At 45.2% G+C, this 19,726-nt stretch overlaps 1 protein-coding gene across 6 annotated transcripts in view; it reads right to left on the reverse strand.

Moving 5' to 3' along the window:
* pknox2 (pbx/knotted 1 homeobox 2) overlaps positions 1-19,726 on the reverse strand; it is a 786,965-nt gene that overhangs the window by 651,387 nt on the left and 115,852 nt on the right. The window contains exon 2 of one of the 6 annotated variants that reach the window (XM_072486729.1): positions 2,234-2,296. The exons of the other annotated variants lie outside the window; for them this stretch is intronic. The gene's annotated coding sequence lies outside the window, so the exon portion shown is untranslated. The remainder of the gene's footprint in view (positions 1-2,233; positions 2,297-19,726) is intronic. 6 annotated transcript variants of the gene reach the window in all.

Genomic DNA, 19,726 nt, shown 5'->3' on the forward strand with positions numbered 1-19,726 from the left:
CCATGTTGCGTCGGGGCCGGCGCGTTGAAGAAGTCACTGCGCATGCGCGCGTTGGCGCCAGTGCCACTGCCCATGCGCAGATCCCATGGCGCCCAGTTGATGCCGGGATAAACCGCTCCAGTGACATGCAGGTCCCCTGTAGGGGCCAGAATTGCTGAGCCTGAGGCCATGTGGACGCCGTCGAGAAACGCGACAGTGTTTCCGACGGCGTCAACACTTAGCCTCAGGATCACAGAATCCCGCCCCAGCTATTTATCTGCTAGTGAAGTGAGGACTCCAATCACCTGCAGTGCTCAAATCCTCAGTTTGGTCAGCCATACGCACAGGAACACTTCAGCAGCAGATTAATGGCCCCCACACTCACCCAGGCACAAGCTCATCTGCTAATTGCTTGCATTTTCACATCTTTGTGTCAGTTCAACACTTCATTACTTAACAACCTCATAGTCTAGCCAGTGGAAATATCACACTTCAAGGATCTTCAAATTATCTTAAACTGCAAATATGAAATAAATTATTTGTTGCATTATAGAACACTTGCATAGATCTTTACAGCATTCATTCCAGACAGAAAGTATCAATCAAAAAACAGAATGAGGTGTAGTCTTCGACATGATATAGAAACAAGGCCACAGATTTTAAAAGTTAAATATTTACACCTTTCCGAGCCTGATAATCCTCCTGATTCCCACGGAAGGACAGTGTGACTGCCTGCTGATTCAAGCCTCGCGCCATCAGCATTTGACCTGGCATTCACTGCTACAGCACACACCAACGAAAAGAAATGTTGCTGCTGTCAACAAGATATCTAAGGTATATCAGAACTGATTCATGACAAAGAAGTTTGAATAGTGTGGCAACAGTGGCCCTCTTTTTCCTCCCCAAGAGGTTATTGAGCCACAGGAACACTTAAATAATTTAACAGGTGATGACAACTGATACATGCAGAGACAGTTGGGAAGCAGTATTTTCCTCTCTAATAACCTTCAAACACATTCAGCTCACGACTAGGGTTGCCAACTCTCCAAGATCTTCCTGGAGTCTCACGGAATCAAAGATGGACCTCCTGAGTGTTGCATCCAATTCAGACCACTATGAAAGCTGTAAAGGCATTAGAAAGGGCGCAGAAAAGACTTGAGAATGATTCCAGGGGTGAGCAACTTCAGTTATGTAGATAGGTTGTAGATGCTGGGTTGCTCTCCTCCAAGAGAAGGTTGAGAGGAGATTTGATAGGGGCTTTCAAAAAGTGGTTTAAACGGAGTACATAGAAAGAAACTACTCCCATTAGTGAAATCAGGATATTAATCTTTCCCATTTTCTCTGTCTTATAGATTTGGCAACGGGTCATTTGGACTCGAAACGTTAGCTCTTTTCTCTCCCTACAGATGCTGCCAGACCTGCTGAGATTTTCCAGCATTTTCTCTTTGGTTTCAGATTCCAGCATCCGCAGTGATTTGTTTTTATCCAGAGGATATGAATACACGGTGAGTGGCAAAAGAACCAAGGGCGACACGAGGGAATACTTTTTTCCCCCAAATAGAGAGGACATTCTTTTCCAAATACGGAGGGTGAAGACAGTGTGTGGTAGAGGTACATTCAATCAGTTTTCAAAAGGGAATTAGATAAGCAGCTGTGTGTGTGTGTGTGGGGGGGGGGGGGGGGGGGGGGGGGGGAGAAGAGGTGGGGTGTGGAATCAGGGCTACATGGAAAGGGTGAGGGGGGGGGGGGAAAGAGAGATGAGCTGATTTGCCCTTGAAGAGACCTGACATGGATATGACCGGCTTACTGGCCTCCTTCTGTGTTACAACCATTCTATGAATATATTTTATGTTGCTAGCAACCAGAGGGAATTCTCAAGAGGTATTAAAAGGATGTATGTTTGTTCATTTTCTATTAACCCTTTCATTAGTTATAGAAAGTTGGAATTAGGGGGGTGGGGGACAAAAGAGAGGCTGTTTAGGTGATTTTGATTGCCCGGCAGTCGATCAGTGATAAAGGGCCGGTCCACTTTCCAATCAGAAGGCAAGGATGGACATGTTGGGCAGCCAATAGCAGGAATGTTAGGGTGAGAGCTTGGTTATCACATGATTATGCATCCAGAATAAGTTCAACCAGAGTTGGCAACCCTACTCATGACATGCAGAAACAATACACTTGTTGCAATTATATAACTGACCAACATGTTTCAAAAGGCCTGAGAAGTTATAACAAAGAAACGCATGAAATTGCTTACGATGTAAATTCCCCCAGGAGGTGCGTGGTTCTGAGGTAAGCTTCAAATTCTCCTCTGGTGCTTCTGTGGAAATACAAGATGACATTGGGGTCAACTTAACCAGGCGTTCAGTAGAGTCTCCAATATGGTTAACACTGAAACCATAAGAACGTAATTATTGTTGGAAAAAGAGACAGTATGTCGAAGAGTTTTGTCTTCCACTGTTCAGGGCAGATTGGTAAGAATCCCAATTGAAATGAAAAATGAAAATGAAATGAAATGAAAATCGCTTATTGTCACAAGTAGGCTTCAAATGAAGTTACTGTGAAAAGCCCCTAGTCGCCGCATTCCGGCGCCTGTTCGGGGAGGCTGGTACGGGATGTAAAGGGAACAACAATATATTCAGCATGAGAAACCAGTGCTGATTGGTTGACAGGTAAAACCTGATAGTAGAGACTTTGCCATGTGGAATACGTCAGGGAACAGTTAACTGCCAAGTTCCCAGGTACGTTCTCCATGGCAACACCAATCAGAATCTACTTACCGACCGATCAACACTCTCTTCCCATGCAGTACAAATTGTTGTTAGCTTTACACTTGGTATTTTTGCCAATCTGTCATGCTGAATATAAGATGAAAAGCTTGAACATTGCATCACTTTTTACAGCAATACTCCAAGTTCTGTACAACCAAATTACTTTTTGTAAAATCTTTTATTTAAATGGCATCTTTAATTTAACCAAGGATCTCTACAAGAGAATGGGAGCTGATCTAACTAGAAACAATCATTCAGGACTTTTTTTATTCATTCATGGGATGTGGTCGTCGCTGGCTGGACCAGCATTTATTGCCCATCCCTAATTGCCCATCTCTTGAACGGAGTGGCTTGCTTGGCCATTTCAGAGGGCATTTAAGAGTCAACTACATTCATAGTTGCATGGATAAATACAGGCATATTAAGGAAAGACAGCATGGATTTAAGTGAATACAAGCAAAGCACTATGGATGCTGGAGATCGGAAATAAAAAAAGTGCTGGAAAAACTCAAGTCTGCAACATCTGTGATGATAGAGAGAGTTAATTTTTCAAGTCTAATAGAATCATAGAATTTACAGTGCAGGAGGCCATTCAGCCCATCCAGTCGGTACCCTACCTAAACCCACGCCTCCACCCCATCCCTGTAACCCCACCTAACCTCCTGGACATTAAGGAGCAATTTAGCATGGCCAATCCACCTAACCTGGACTGTGGGAGGAAACCGGAGCGCCCAGAGGAAACCCACGCAGAGAAAGTGCACACACCACACAGTCACCTGAGACTAGAATGGAACCTGGGTCTCTGGTTCCTGGAGCTGTGAGGCAGCAGTGCTAACCACTGTGCCGCCGTGCTGCCCCTCCTCTTTGGAATTTCAGAATACTGAAGAGTCATATTGGACTCAGAGCCAAACCTGCTGAGTTTTTCCAGAACTTTGTCTTCAGGTTTAAGGGAAAATTGTGTTTTTTTGACGAGGTAACGGAGGGTCGATGAGGGAAATGTTGGTGATGTGATGTACATTGACTTCCGAAAGGCATTAAATACAGTGTTGCACAACAGGTATGCTGCAGTTAATGAAATAAAAGGGGCATTGGCAACGGGGATACAAAATTAGCTGAGTGATAGGAAACAGCATAGTGGTTAATAGATAAGTTTTGTAGTGGAAGTCCACAAGGGTCAATGTTGAGACCCCTGCTTTTCCTGAAATACATTAATGACCTAAACCTGTGTACACAAAGAACAATTTCAAAATTTGCAGATGGTACAAAATTGCAAGCATTGTGAACTATAAGGAGAATAATGTAGAGCTTCAAAAGGACATAGAAGTCACGTCAAGTGAGCGCAGGAACGGCTGCGTTTTCACAAGCTCCAGCTCTGCTGATCTTTTAATCCATTTTTTTATCCTTGTGCATATTTCTTTATTTTTTTTTCTATAAATTTAGAGTACCCAATTCAATTTTTCCAATTAAGGGGCAATTTAGCATGGCCAATCCACCTACCTTGCACATCTTTGGGTTGTGGGGGCGAAACCCATGCAAACACGGGGAGAATGTGCAAACTCCACACGGACAGCGACCCAGAGCCGGGATCGAACCTGGGACCTCGGCGCCGTGAGGCAGCAGGGCTAACCCACTGCGCCACCGTGCTGCCCTGCATATTTCTTTTTTTGTCTTTCCTTGGTTTACATATGTTTCCAACAATTGTTGATCAGTATGCCTGCGTGATCGAGCCGAGTTAGAATGTTTAAATCCTCGCTTGTTCATAGCAGCTGGAAGGAGTTGGGATGGGCCCTGCCTTTCATTGTGCAGTTGCTTCTGAGCGGGCTCGCGCCCCGACGACGTGGTGTGCATCAACAGATGATGGCGGCCAGTGAAGACATTGCTCTGGCTGAAAATCTCACCTGAGGTGCAGATCGTCAAGGCCCAATTCCAAGGGTTTTAGTGTGGTTTTATGGAGGTAATGGAGGTACACGAGGAGGTTTTTGCAATAGAGAGAGTACTGTCCTTGATGCAAGCGCACCTCAGTATGGTCGAGTCCCTGTTGCAAGACCTGTCATCCATCCTAATGGAATGGGGAGAGAGTGAAGGGGAATGGGAAAGGAGTGCTGCTGAGTCCGATTTCCAAGGCGAGGCATTGGTGAAGTTCCCAGTGGAGTTCGAGAATTGGGCACCATGCTTCGGGAATTTCGATCTGAAAGTTGGATAAACTAAATTCAATCGAGCACATTTATACCTGTTTTCCAGGGTCAAAGTTACTGTGGTTTTTCAACCACTGGGTTCTGTGTTGTCTTCTGGATAGGGGTTGGAGGTGACCAAGTAATCATGTCAATTCTCCCCTCAGCCATAGTCTAGGCTGTTGATCCCCTGTGTTTTGGTGAGAGGGCATGGTGAAATTAACGGTGCCTCGTGCTTCGATCGTCGGAATCCTTGAGAGCTCCTGAGGAGTGCTCATTGATCCTGATCCTGCTTCATCCTTGATTTTGGCCTTTGTGTACCAGTGAAGAAGTCTTTATCGGGAGGACTGCCTTGCATTTCTGCATCTCGGTTGTTATCCTGGATTTTTCTCCCTGTTGATCATGTTGTTGTCTGCCTTATGTTGTCAATTTTTTCCATTCACACGGAAGTGATAAACATGGGTGTGATGGCTTGTACCGTTGATTAACCGGAACTGACAAATTCATGTCGTGTTACACAAAATATTGAATATGGGATTTGTGCAGAGCCTTTATTCTTTATCTTTTATCCTAAAATGGGTCTTAAATGGTCTGACAATCTATATGGTGGGGGGAGGGAGGGACGGGCTGACCCTCACTACCAGGGCGCCTGCAATGTGTCTTGATGGGTGCTGATGCGGAAAATTGTACAGACCGGTAAAAGAGCTAGATTAACATCAAATAAATGGCCAACCCCAGTAGACCTCTTGCAGCCTAGTACAAGGTATAATAGGAGGAGTTTTTTTTTAATGCAGAGTTTGGGAGAGGGAAGAATCATGAAAGATGTGGAACAATGAGCAGAGAGAACACAACAATGGTGTCAAAACACACAAGACACAATACCGCAGAAGATATTTACATTCTTCCAATTTCACACCAAAGGAAAACAAGATTCAAATCCGTCCCCACATTTCTGGCTGTAAGAAAGCTAGATTAAAGGATTCCATTTATTATTAAACTTAAACCAATTACTACCTTGCAGTAATTGGCATTTCCAGAGTTATGATGTTGCATTATTGACTCCTGACTCTATTTTAAAGCAATTTCAATTCAACCCGAATTGATTTATAAAAACATCCATTTGAGGGAGCTAAATTAACATATGCTTTTCCCTCTGAAACACCTGCTTGAATTGATTGGTTCCATTCTTATCTATCTAATCATACCGAGAGTATCACACGCCATGGATTATTTCCTGCTCCCATACTATCACCTCTGGTGTCCCTTAACAGTCTATCCTTCTGAACAGTCTATCCTTTACCCCCTCCCATTATTCATCAACCTGCCGCACCTGAATGACATCATCCGACAGCAAAGTGTCAGTTTTCACAGATATGCTGGCCACACACAGGTGCACTCACAATCACCCATTTCAACTTCTCCACTGTTTTAAAGCATCATTCTGCTTATCCGACATCCAATTCTGAATGACTAGAAATCCAATTAAATAGTTGGAAGACCGAAGCTATTAAGTCCAGTCACAGCCCCTGTTCCCCAACTAGGAAATCCATTCCTCTCCCTGGTTCAGTTTTCAAACTGTTGCCAATCTGTTGGAACCTTGATATTGTAGTTTATCCCAAGACGAACTTCTATAATAATAATAGTAATTAGTGTCACAAGTAGGCTTACATTAACACTGCAATGAAGTTACTGTGAAAATCCCCTAGTCGCCACACTCTGGCGGCAGTTCGGGTACACTGAAGGAGAATTCAGAATGTCCAATTCACCTAACAAGCACTGCTATCGGGATTTGTGGGAGAAAACCGGAGCACCCGGAGGAAACCCACGCAGACACGGGGAGAATGTGCAGATTTCGCACAGACAGTGACCCAAGCTGGGAATCGAACCCGGATCCCTGGCACTGTGAAGCAACAATGCTAACCACTGTGCCACCCTGATGACGTATCCGCATCCTCGGCAAGGCTTCTTATTTTCACCTCCGTAAAATTTCCTGATAGCACCTCTAAATCAGCTTATCTGCTGTTGATGCCCTCATTCAAGCCTTTATTACCTCTACGTATGACTCTGCCAACACATTTCTAACTATTCTTTCACATTAACCCGCCATAAACCTGTGGTCATCCAAAACTCTGCAGCCCATTTCTCAACTTGCATCAAGTTCCACCCATCATCCCTGTGCTCCTGACTTACATTGGCTCTAGGGTAGGGTTAAGCAACATCTTGGTTTCATCTTTGAGTATTGCTGAAAAAAAAGGAGACATGCTGTCGAAGCTTTTCTTCTAGCACTCATCTGGACAGATGAAACAATGCGAAATTTTCAGTGGAACAATTCATACAGCATAAGGGTAAAATGATGTTGATTGGTTGGCAAGTTGGCTCTGATCAGTTGAGACATTCAAAAAAAGGTGCAATGTCTGGACATATTGCTTTTACCTAACATTAAATGAGATTCCACAATTGGGCAGCATTTGCTGAACAATCCCAAGTGGTGTTAAGGATTACATTGACAACCAATATAAGGTTATCAGTCTGGCTCAGAATGGAACCCACTTCCGCTTGCTAGAAGCTACATATATTTATATGAAGGGACCTGTCATTTGCAGACAAAATAAATGTTTACAGACATTGAATAAAGAAAAGCAGAGAGTGCAACAGCTCTCTAGTGCATTCCCTGGCAATATCTCAACCAATCAGAGCCATTTACAGCCAGCAATACCCCTTTACTTACGCAGTATAAACTGTTGCTCCCTTTGAAATTTGGCATTTTTGCATTTGTCTTGTTGAGTGCAAGACTAAAAGCTTCAACATGTCATTTTTTCCCGCAATACTAAAGCTCTGCAATACCAAATGACTATTCTCATCAAAAGAGAAAATGCTGGAAAATCTCAGCATGTCTAGCAGCATCTGTAAGGAGAGAAAAGAGCTAACATTTTGAGTCCAGATGACCCTTTGTCAAAGCTGGACTATTCTCATCCTCGATTTCAAATCCATCCAGCACTTCAACTGTACCCAGCTCTATAATCTCCTCCAGCAATGCAACTTTCCAAGAAATCCACACTCATCGAATTCTTGCTTCTTGAGCATCCCTGATTTTAATCATTCCTAGGATATACGGCACATGAATAGGCTATTCAACCCAACCAGCCAATGCCAACATTTATGCTCCACTGGAACCTCTGTCCATCTTTCCGCATGTAAATCCATCATCGTTACTCTTCTTTTTTCCCATCAAATGCTTGTCTAGATTCCTCTTAAATGCATCTAAGAAGTTTTACAACACCAGGTTAAAGTCCAACAGTTTATTTGGAATCACTAGCTTTCAGAGCTTAGCTCCTTCATCAGGTGAGTGATGAAGGAGTTACACTCTGCAAGCTAGTGATTCCAAATAAACCTGTTGGACTTTAACCTCATGTTGTAAGACTTCTTACTGTGCCCATCCCAGTCCAATGCTTGGCATCTCCAGTTTCACCACTCTTTGGGTAAAGAAGTTTAGTTTCTTCTGAATTCCCGATTAGATTTCTTGGTGACTATCATATATTTGTATATTCATCCCCACAAGTAGAAACATTCCTTCTGTGCCCACTCTATCAAAACCTTCATAATGTAAAAGATCTCCAATAGATCACGCCTCAACCTTAAAACGGTAGCAGTGGCTAGCATTGTTGCTTCACAGCGCCAGAATCGCAGATTTGATTCCCGGTTTGGGTCACTATCTGCGCGGAGTCTGCATGTTCTCCCCCGTGTCTGCGTGGGTTTCTTCCGGGTGCCCTGGTTTCCTCCCACAAGTCCCAAAAGACGTGCTGTTAGGTAGTTTGGACATTCTGAATTCTCCCTCAGTATACCCGAACAGGCACCGGAGTGTGGCGACTAAGGGCTTTTCACAGTAACTTCATTGCAGTGTTAATGTAAGCCTACTTGCGACAATAATAAAGATTATGTAAAAATAAAAACCTCGCAGCTTTTTTTCCTGCTGTGGACCCACACGTTTCTGGTATTGTCCTTGTAAATCATCTCTGCGCCTTCGCCAAGACCTCTATATCCTTTTTAGAATATCACAATCAGAACTTCACACTTTACTCTTCGTGGTCCAATTAAGGTTCAATACATGTTTAACATAACTTCCTTACCTTTTAACTCCTTCTTGAAATAAAGCTCAATGCATGTTATTCTTTTTTTTTTTAATGGGCTTGCTAATCTTTGGAGCAACTTTGAGATTGGTGTATTTGTATTCAGAGATACCTTTGTTCCCCACCCTGTTTAAGAACTTACAAATAATAAATGACGCCCCTAATCTGCCAACTAAAATGTATCACCTCACATTTATCGACCAAATATTTGTCTATTCTGCAAGTTCATTAATTGGTTGCTGTGCCTTCAATTGCCTCGGACCCAAACTCTGGCATTCCAACACTACATCTCTCCAACTCTTTTTCCTCCTTTAAGACACTCCTTAAAACCTATCTCTTCAACCAAGTTGTTAGTGATGTGACCTAATGTCTCCTTATGTGGTTCAATGTCATTTTGTTTTCAATGATTCTGTGGAGCACCTTGGGCATTGTTAAAGGCATTATACAAGTTGTTCAAATTCAATGAGGTTCGTATCAAATGTGTCTAGTTCCTTGTGGCCATAATTTGCCACAAACAGGCATTCTCATTCAGAGAAGTCACAGTTCCATTGCCTCTGGTAGTTGCCACTCACACTTATACAGTCGGTGTTTAGATGTGATCTGGGGCAGGGTAGTGTTGTGTTATGTACTCTGGAATAACACAGGCTGCAACTGGATGCAGCTTTAACCAAAAGATACTCCAGGCCTTGAAGTTAGTTCAATCTGATTTATTGAACCAGTAGCACTGTTAGCACAGTTCTCCATTAGTTCGACTCTCTGCTAACTGAAGTGTGGTTACTCTGTCTGACTGAACCAGACTAGCTCTTAGCCACGTGTTGGAGGTGTGATACTGTACATACACCCTGGCTCACTCTGTAGATGTTCATCAGTGGAAAAAGGCAGAGTGTGAGTGCCTCTTGCCTTTTATAGTGAGATACCACCCCTGAGTGTCCTGCCTGCTCATTGGTCATGTCCTGTTCTCTGTGTTCATTAGCTGCCAGTATGTGCCTGCCTGTATATCATTACCTGCATGTCTGCCTATCATGACAGGTAGTCAGTGAGGGAATAATTGGGAAAACGAAACTTTGAAAAGTAATAGCTCAGTGGCAAAGACATCATTTTGTGGTATAATGACTATAGGCCAAATACAAACTTACCTCACGTTCAATAGAGCACCTCACACTTGCTGGTAGAAATGGAACAGAAAACGAGAATGTTGTCTTTCCTACACCATCAATAAAATTTCTACATAGATTACAACAATAACCACTGCAGAAATTTTGACCAAGCTTTTGGTCACGTGTCTGAATATTCTTACGTCGCTTGATGGCAGATTTTGTTTAATAACATTACTGTGAAGTGATTATCGTTGTTGGAATCTAACATTTGTAACAGTACCTTTAACATAAAGCATCAATAAAGCTCTTCATAGGAGTGCTATTAAACAAAATCTGCCATCAAGCCACATAAGAATATTCAGGCAGATGACTGAATGTTTGGTCAAAGGGGTATGCTTTATAGAATTACTTACAAAAGTGAGAAAGCGAGTTAAAGCAGCAAAGTTTTTGGGAGGGAATTCCAGAGTTGAGGGCCGAGGCACAGAAGGCATGGTCATCAATTAGGAACCAATTAAAATCAGGGACATGCAAGTATCCAGAATTGGAGGGCACAAAGATCTCAAGAGGTTGTAGGGCTGAAGGAGATTACAAAGATCTTTTTAAAAATATTTTTTATTCTCCCCCTTTTTCACATTTTCTCCCAAATTTACACCCAACAATAAACAATAATCAGTAACGAATGTAATGTCAATCCCCATATCAATAACAACAATCCCATCCTCCCACCAAATCCCAGACATTGGCCTGCACAAATGACAAAAGGGAATCAGGAATCACCCATAGTCACCATTAACTCATACAGTCCCCCTCCCCGCAACTCTCCCAGCCCCCAACCCCTTCCTAATGTTCAATGTGGTCCAATTCTCGAAAGTGCATAATGAATAATGCCCATGAATTGTAGAACCCCTCCATCCTTCCCCTCAGTTCAAATTTGATCTTTACAAGCGTTAAGAATTCTATCAGGTCCCCCCCGCCACGCCAGGGCACAGGGTGGAGAGGTTGATCTCCACCCTAACAGGACCCGCCTTCGGGCCATCAACGAGGCTAAGGCTACAACATCTGCCTCCGCGCCCGTTTCCAACCCCGGCTGGTCCAACACCCCGAATATGGCCTCCCGAGGGCCAGGGTCCAGTTTCACGTGCAACACTTTAGAGATTACCCTAAACACCTCCTTCCAGTAATCCTCCAGCTCTGGAAAGGACCAAAACGTATGAACGTGGTTTGCGGGGGCCCCCCCCCCACAACATTCACACACATACCCCTCAAAGAGCCAGCTCATCCTCGCCCTTGTAAGGTGTGCTCTATACACCACCTTCAGCTGTATCAGCCCCAACCTCACACACGAGGTGGAGGCGTCACCCTTCGGAGCACCTCACACCAGAACCCCTCCTCCATACCCTCTCCCAACTCTTCCTCCCACTTTGCCTTGATCCCTTCTAGCGGTGCCTTCTCCTCTTCCAAAATAGCTCCCTAAACCGCCGACACTACCCCCTTCTCCAGTTCCCCTGTCGTCAGCACCTCCTCCAGCAATGTGGAAGCCGGCACTACAGGGAAGCTCTGTATCTCCTTTCTGCCAAAGACTCGAACCTGCATGTATCAAAATATTTCCCCCTGCTCCAGCCCATACTTCGCTCCCAGCTCCTTCAATCCCGCAAAACGCCCCCAATAAATAAATCTATTAGTGTCCTAATTCCTTTCTCCTCCCATCGGGAGATTACAAAGATATGGAGGGATGCGACCTTGGTAGATTTGAAAACAATATTGAGAAATTTAAAACTGAGGCACTTCCAGATAGAGAGCTGATATATCTCAAAAATCACAGGGCGTGATAGGCGAGTTGAATTTATAGGACATGGACAGCAAAGCTTCAAGTGAGCTCAAGTTTACACAGGATGCAAGATGGGGAGCGGCCAGGAGAGCATCGACTCAATCAAGTCAAGAGATAACGGTGTCATGGATGAGGACTTTACCAGCAAGTAAACGGAAGCAGGGTCACTGTTTATAATAATAATAAATTTTTGTTGTCACAAGTAGGCTTACATTAGCAGTGCAATGAAGGTATGGTGAAAAGCCCCTAGTCGCCACATTCCAGCGCCTGTTTGGGTACACCGAGGGTTGAATTCAGAATGTCCAATTCACCTAACAGCACATTTTTCAGGACTTGTGAGAGGAAACCGGAGCACCTGGAGAAAACCCACGCAGACACAGGAAGAACGTGCAGACTCCACACAGACAGGGACGCAAACCCCGAATCGAACCTGGGACCCTGGAGCTGTGAAGCAACAGTGCTACCCACTGTGCTACCGTGCCGCCTGTGTTGGTTATGTTATGGAGGTGGAAGTAGGCAGTCTTGGTGATGGTGCGGAACAGGGTCAGATGCTCAGCATGGGGGCAGCACGGCAGCACAGTGGTTAGCACTGTGGCTTCTCAGCACCAGGGTCCCAGGTGTGATTCCTGGCTGGGTCACTGCCTGTGCGGAGTCTGCACGTTCTCCCCGTGTCTGCATGGGTTTCCTCCCACTAGTCCCAAAAGGCCTGCTGTTAGGTAATTTGGACATTCTGAATTCTCCCTCCGTGTACCCGAACAGGCGCCGGAATGTGGCGACTAGGGGCTTTTCACACTAACTTCATTGCACTGTTAATGCAAGCCTACTTGTGACAATAAAGATTATTATAATTATTATTATAAGACTCGAGGCACACCAAGGTGACTACAACTAACCTTACATTCAATCAAATATAGATTATATAAAATTAGATGTGCAAGATGAGAAGAAAATTGATAGTCGTTCTATTTCCTATGATTGTGTATGCGTGGGAGGGGGTGGGGGGAGGAAATGGGGGAGAGGTGGTATCCAGAACACAAGACATAACCTGAAAGCAGAGCCAGGCCCTTTGGGTGTGATGTTAGAAAGTACTACTTCACAGAAAGTGAAGTGGAAATCTGGAACTCTCTCCCCAAAAAGCTGGTGACATTAGGTCAATTGAAAATTGCAAATCTAAGATTGATTGTTGTTTTATTAGGCAAGGGTATTAATGGATTTTGAATCAAGGCAAATAAACAAATTTAAAATTCAGATCAGCCATGATTTAACTGAAAGACAGAACAGTCTCAAGTGACAAAAAAGCCAACTTAGGTTCTTATGATCTCCACTTCCAAGTCAGATTTCTTATAAAGCCATGAAATTAACAGCACCAAAATGGGCTCCACTGAGGCACCATTCTTCACATCTTCCCAGCCTAAGAAACTTGCATTTACCCTTATTATTGGGCTTCTACACTGCAGCGTCTCTCCCAACTGACAAAACTAGGCAGAAGGATGGGTCTCTTTTGATTAAAATACATTTCTCCATTTCCTTTTTTATTAAGGTCCAAGTTCCAATTTTCAAATCTAATCTGTTAACATTGGTCTGCCTTAGAGGATAGTTCAGAATTCAGAAACATGGTCATGGATATCCTAGTGGCTTGTAGGTTACAAGACAAACAGTTAAAAACAGAAGTCCCTGCACAATTTCAGACATATATTCACCACCTGCTCTAGCGGTGTCCCATTTTCAGGGTGGTGATAATGGCTCCAGTTGATGTAATTAGCTCTTTCATCATTGCAGTGTACAAAACCAGGTTTTAATATTCAGATTATCAAGTAAACCTCAAATATGTCCCAATCAAAGGGGATATTCAGCAGTTTATTCAGCTGAAAATACAGCTTTCCCATTGGCCCAGCTGTTAAAAATCACTGCCCAGCATGGGAAATTCCTGATGCAATTAGCGGCTGGGGATAGTGTTTGGGGCATTACGTTTGGGACTGAGGGCCTCTGGTCCAAATATTGAAACCATCAGGCGGAGACATCGAGGTTTACATCACAGAAAGAGCTCCTTCGGTCCATCGTGTCTGCAACAGCTATCAAGTACCAAGCTGTTCTGAACCAATTTTCCAGCACTTGATCTATAGCCTTGTATGCCAAGGAGTTTCAAGTACTCACATCTGAATGCTTCTTAAACGTTGAGAGGGTTCTCACCTCCCCATACCTTTCAGGTAGTGAGTTCCAGATTCTCACTGCCATCTGGGTGAAAAGACATCCCCTCAAATCCTCTGCTCCCAACCTTAAATTTGCACCCCCTGGGTTCCTGTTATGCAAACAGGAAAGGAACAGACCAAGATTATGCAGGACTCAGATGCAAAACCCCTGTGGTCAAACAGTTTGCACATGAAAAACAGAGAGCGCGATTCTTCTCTCCCGCGCCGGTTGGGAGAATCGCCTGGGTCGCCAAATTTTCCCGCGACGCCGGTCCGACGCCCTCCCACGATTCACGGAAGCGGCCAGGTCGGCACAATCGCGTTTTGCGCGGCACGGTACAGTGAATCGCCCGAGACAGCCAAAATGGCGATTCATCGGTACCCCCGCGATTCTCCGGCCCGAATGGGCCGGGCGGCCTGCCCAAAACGGCGAGTTCCCCCCGGTATCGTCCACACCTGGTCGCTGCCGGCGGGAACAGCGCGGGAACGCTGGGGGGGGGGGGGCGGGCCTCAAATGGGGTCTGGCCCGCGATCGGTGCCCACCGATCGTCCGGCGGGCTCTCTGAAGGAGGACCTCCTTTCTTCCGCAGCCCCGCAAGATCCGTCAGACATCTTCTTGCGGGGCGGACTCGGAGAGGACGGCAACCACGCATGCGCGGGTGACGCCAGTTATGCGGCGCCGGCCGCGTCATATATGCGGCGCCGCCTTTACGCAGTGCCAAGGCCTGGCGTGTGTAAATGACGCGGCGCCACTCCTAGCCCATTATCGGGCCCTGAATCGGTCGGGATAGGGGCCGTTTCCCGCCGTCGTGAACGCCGTTGAGGTTCACGACGGCGCGAACACACTGCCTCCATTTCGGAGAATCCCGCCCAGGGACTTGGCTGAGGCACCAGAGAAACCTTGAGCACAAATTAATTCTGTGTTTGATGAGGTGTAGCTGGGAATTCAGGACACTGCAGTTAACACAAGGAGGAACAAGGAGATGTGTTAATTAGTGTTACACAACCAAATTAAACACATTAAAGTAAACAATACAAATTAAAACGTGAAACAGGAATTTTACTGAATGTCAGAATTCTCAATGACAAGAGTCTCTTTCAATCATTAAGGATTTTGTTTTTACTGCAGAGGGTAACGGATTTCATGGAATCTCGACAGTGCAGAAGGAGGCCATTCAGCCTATCGTGTCTGCATCGACCGCCAGGAGGACTATACTACCAAGGCCCAAACCACCGCCCTATTCCTATAACTCCAACCTAAGTAACAATTTGGTCAATACACCTCACCTGCACGTGGGAGGAAATCAGAGCACCCAGAGGAAACCTACACATACACTCCACATCAAGGTTTGGAATCGAACCCGCCCCTGGTGCTGAGGCAGCAGTGCTAACCACTGAGCCGCCCTAACAGTGATGTGACTAAACCTTAGCCAAAAATAATTTTGCAATTAGAGAATATTTTCATATCGTTGTTGGCATCCTTCTACGCAAGATGCATATGCAGCATATCTGCTGGAGATGGGGTAGCTTCATACAGTGCAATTTTGCTGATGGTTAAGGAGGCCCATTTGCAAGAGGCAGATACCTCCACAAGTACCAAATATGAAGAGTTTGTAGCAAGAGCGGGTTAGAAGTGTTATGAATAAGCATGAAAGTGGATGGAATCTCTATCTGAATCCTTTTAACTATCCTGTGCCATTCAACGGATGAATTATGAAGTGATTATGGGTGTTCGCAAATTGCTGTATTTCCATTGCTGTACAACAATGACTATATGACACAAAGGGAGGTGGTGCCATAGTGGTGTTGTCACTGAAAGTCTAACCATGAAACTATTGTCGATTGGTGTAAAATACTATCTGGTTCACCAATTTCCTTTAACGAAGGAAATCTGCCATCCTTAACCTGGCCTGGCTTACATGGACTGCAGACACAGATGTGATTGACTCTTAAATGCCCTTTGAAATAGCCTCACAAACAACTCAGTTCATGGGCAATTAAGGGTGTGTAATAACTGCTGGTCCAGCCAGGGACACCCACATCAAATGAATTTTAAAAAAACTTTGTGGACTGTAACATGCTTTAAAACCTTGGAAGGTCATGACCGGTGTGACAGAAATAGCATATCGTGATTTTCCTCACCAATATAAAAGGGAGGGTTTAACTAATTTGGCATGGGGAGGATAGCTAGAATGAAGCAGGTTCCAGGAGCTGGAAAGGAGTGGGAATTGCAGAAAGCAGATATCCCAGAAGAACAGGAGAAGGTGCCAAGAGCCAGTATGTGGGATAAAAAAAGAAAGGCCCTGCAATACACCTCAGGAGCAAGAACAGGAATCTGAACACTGTCCTGCTCAGTGGTTCCAGAAAGGAGCAGAGGAAGAGGTTCCGAATTAAACAGACAAAGCTGCGAGGACAAGAAGCAAATTGGGCTTGCAAGGAACAAGATGACCAGAGACAGCCAAAGGTAGGGGACTGCTTACTATGAGCCTGTAAAGCCTCAGTGTTTTGTCGGTCTGGCTGAGTATCCAAGTGTGTGTATGGAAGATGAAGCTTGAATGCACATGGCGATCTAAGAGAGAGGAACATCAGAAGAAGAGGTTGAAAACCTGGAGGTAGATCCTTGTTGAAAATGGCCATTTGAAAGTGTGGTTTGGGAAAAAATTCCAAGGCGAATTCTTCAAAAGCAGAGATTGGAAACACTCGTGTAAAAGACAAGAATTTCTGTGAGACCAGCTGGCTCAGTGTACAAGCGTTGTTGGGTGGCATCTTGTCACTTGGTTACAGACAGTGGTGCATCTTATGACAGACTGTCTATCATTTTAAATGGACTCTCCTTACGGTGAACAGAAGAGGATAGGTGTTACAGATGCTTGGTCAGCTCTCAACAAAGGTCAAGAGGCTAGACCAGATGCCATAACATTTTAAAGATTTAATGCGGTGCGGAAAGATTGATTCGTTCCAAGACTGATAATATAAGAAATAGGGCATGGCTATTTTATAAACAAACTTTATTGAAAGAAAAGACAATATTTACACTTTTGCTTCAATTCTAACACTAACAGGTTACATGCGATTCAGATTACATGCAGTTTCTTAACCATAACACATGAGTTCCCAGTAAACAACATGTCCAATAAACATACAGCTCTCATTCCACTTACATAAACAGGCAAAGATTATACTTTTATTTTCGAAGCAATTCTCTGCAGTAAGTTACGTTCTTTTAAAATCCTTTTTGAAAGTCTGTATCTGGAGCAGCTTCCTTCATGACCTCTCTGGGTGACCTCCAGAGCCTTCTGCTGTAATTGTTCAAAAAATGGCAATTGTTCCCCTCTCTCTCTCTCTCTCTCCACAAGCTCCGCCTACCCCCTCAATGGTTCTCCCCTGAGGGGCCAGACTTAAAACCCTTATCATTAGCTAGGCTGATTGCCCACTCCTGTTTATACAAAAGAACAGAGCTATGCCATTCATTAGCAACTAACCTTCCAATGACAGACAAATAGGTAATCAGACTCTGAAGGGCTGGTCAAACACGCTTATCCCAAATGACAATGGACCTAGACTGGATCATCCAGGCTGAACCGGGCTATCCTGTGTATTCCCACTAACAAGGTTAAGTCTGAATGGGAAACGGTGGGCGGGATTCTCCTGCAACTGGCCGGATAGCCCGGCGCCGGTGTCAAGAGCGGCGCGAACCACTCTGGTGTCGGGCTGCCCGGAAGTTGCGGAATCCTCCGCACTTCCGGGGGCTCGGCCGACGGCGGAGGGGTTGGCACTGCGCCAACTGGCGGCAAAGGGCCGCCGTGGGCAGGCGTGAGTTGGCGCATGCGCAGAACCGCCGGCGTGTTTCCTGCGCATGCGCAGGGGGCTTCTTCGCGCCAGCCATGGCGGAGCCCTACAGAGGCCAGCGCGGGCGGAGAGAGTGCCCCCACGGCACAGGCCCGCCCTGGGCCCCCCCCCCCGGGGCCAGATCCCTGCGCCCCCCCCCAGGCCTCCGGTAGACGGCCGACAAACCATGTCCCACCGTGATGGACCATGTCCATTTCACACCGGCGAGACTGGCCGAAAACGGGCGGCCGCTTGGCCCATCGGGGCCGGAGAATTGCCAGGGGGCGCTGCCAACGTAACGTCCCCCAACCGGCGCTGCATGATCCCCTGCTCCCGCCCGAAAACCGGCACCAAGGAATTCGGCAGCCGGCGTCGGAGCGGGATTCACGTCGTCCCCCGGCGATTCTCTGACCCGGCGGGGGAATCGGTGAATCCTGCCCAGTAACTCAGGTTGTGGCATATCCCTCTAACTTTGCTACGAGCACTCTTTTCCTTCAGTCTGCTTAACCCCATATTGTCTGCTACATCTTGGACCCAAGTTCCTAATATCCCCCTATCATAACATAAATAACTTTTGTAACTTGTGTTATCCTTACAAATCTGTATACATCTGTAAAGATATAGTTGTGGGTGAATTGGGTAGTGTAATATAGCTGATCTTTTCTTGCTTAATAGAGTTTTTATTCTTTTGTTAAAGTTTGTCAGTGTTCTCTTGTGACTCTATTCAGTAGCCCCCCCCCCCTCCACGTTATTAAACAAAAAATAAAAGTTAGGACCTACCAAGCCAGGTTCTGCCCTGGGATCTGACTTGTCCGGTGGTATCAGCTGGGATCATAACTCGTCGAGACATTGGTACATGCAGAGTTCTAGCTTCAACAGTGCTATCCGTCCTTATAACCTCAGCCATAGGCGATTTTTGATATGTGATACACTATTTGACCATATGTACATGCAAGCTGTCCAATCCTGCCTTCAGTCATTCACTCATGTACTTTGCAGTGGCTGCCACCACGAGTGATCAGCAGCGGAGATCCTGGCTGACGCCCTCCTCTCCCCCAGCTCAGATCGGCACTGCCTAAACACCATGGACAAGATCAAGTAAAGACTGATGAATGAAGTTGGAAACTTCCTACTCTGCCCCGTCCAAGCACCAGGCTGCATAGTTCATTTAATACATATGAACATATGAAATAGGAGCAGAAGTAGGCCATTAGTCCCCTCGAACCTGCTCTGTCATTCAGTAAGATCATGGCTGGGAGCAGAAGTAGGCCATTAGTCCCCTCGAACCTGCTCGGTCATTCAGTAAGATCATGGCTGATCGGTTTGTGTTTCGAATTCCACATTCCCATCTACCTCCGATAACCTTCGATTCTTGTCAGGCAAGGGAATCAATCTACCTCTGCCTTAAAAATATTCAATGCCTCGCCTTCACCACCTTCTGAGGTAGAGAGTTCCAAAGTCGCACAACCCTCAGAAAACATTTCTTCTTAATTCAGTCCTAAAAGGGCAACCCATAATTTTAAAACAAGGCCACCTAGTTCTGCACTGACCCACAAGAAGAAGCATCTTTTCACATCCACCTTTTCCAGACTATTCAGGATCTAGTATACTTTAATCAAATAACCCCTCACTCCTCTAAACTCTAGTGGAAACAAGCCTGTGGATATAAAGAGAGAAACTAGGCTTTCCATAACCTTTAGGGGAAACAATTCAAGTTTCTTCAAAAGTCTATTTTGAAG

The sequence above is a fragment of the Scyliorhinus torazame genome, chromosome 21 (genome assembly GCF_047496885.1).
Source record: "Scyliorhinus torazame isolate Kashiwa2021f chromosome 21, sScyTor2.1, whole genome shotgun sequence".
Lineage (NCBI taxonomy): Eukaryota > Metazoa > Chordata > Chondrichthyes > Carcharhiniformes > Scyliorhinidae > Scyliorhinus > Scyliorhinus torazame.